Source organism: Equus quagga, chromosome 19 (assembly GCF_021613505.1).
Source record: "Equus quagga isolate Etosha38 chromosome 19, UCLA_HA_Equagga_1.0, whole genome shotgun sequence".
Classification (NCBI taxonomy): Eukaryota; Metazoa; Chordata; class Mammalia; order Perissodactyla; family Equidae; genus Equus; species Equus quagga.
Window position 1 is genome coordinate 10,739,205 of NC_060285.1, and position 997 is coordinate 10,740,201.

Consider the following 997-nt stretch of genomic DNA (forward strand, 5'->3'; position numbering starts at 1 on the left):
TCCCTCTTGAAGCTGCAGCCCAAGGATGGACAAACCCTCTCCTTGGTTCCCTTTAGCCCAAAGGTGGTTGGTGGCCCTTTTCGCTTGGTGGTTAATCAGAAGGCTGCTTAAGAGCCCCTCTGGCCTTGAAACGGAGAGGCCTGTGTCTGACCCTTTCTACCCGCGTGACCTCAGGAATCAACCTCTCAGACCTTGGTTTCCTCATCTGTAACAGGAGGAAAACAGTATTTCTCACCTCAGGGCTATTGCAAGGATTATGCGAAAGGGGCTTATCCTAGATTATAGTAAATGCTCAATTAAAGGGAACGTTTTTAAGAAATAAGGGGACTTCATAAAAGTGACATAAACCGATTAGATGAAAAGCAGGAAAACAGAAGGATCAAAAACGAGGCTCATAGTGCCCCCCCCAAAAATAACCACAGGGAACATTTTCTTTCCAGGCTCTTCTTTTCTGTGCATAGAATTGTGTTTTGTTTTTAAATACAACTGCAGTCCTGCTGTCATCACACATTTACGTCCTGCTTTTATTCTCTTAATATTTTAACGTATTTCCTCATATTATAAGCTGTTTGTAAACATAACTTTTAATGGTTGAGTAATATTCCATTGTGGGTTGTGCTGTTCACCCACCCCACCCCCGCAGTGGACGCTTAAGACTAGTTTCGATTTTCACCCTTATGAGGAACTCCGTAATGAGTATGTATTCTGGACAACTTCCTTAAGATAGATTTCCAGAAATGGAACTGCTGGGTCCAAGGGCAAGCACATTTTTTAAGTTCTTGGATGGGGGAAACCTATTTTGGCCCCCTCCAGCAGGATGGCATTTTCAACACAGAACTTTGCCAAATATAAACAATCTCAGATACTACAAAGACGGAAACAGTTTCCTGACTACAGGTGTTAGATGCCAGGACAACTTTCCTTAACCCTCAAGGGCTGGGATCACACTTCTCAGCCACTCCCCCCTCCCCCCCCCCCCCCCCCCCCCCCCCCCCCC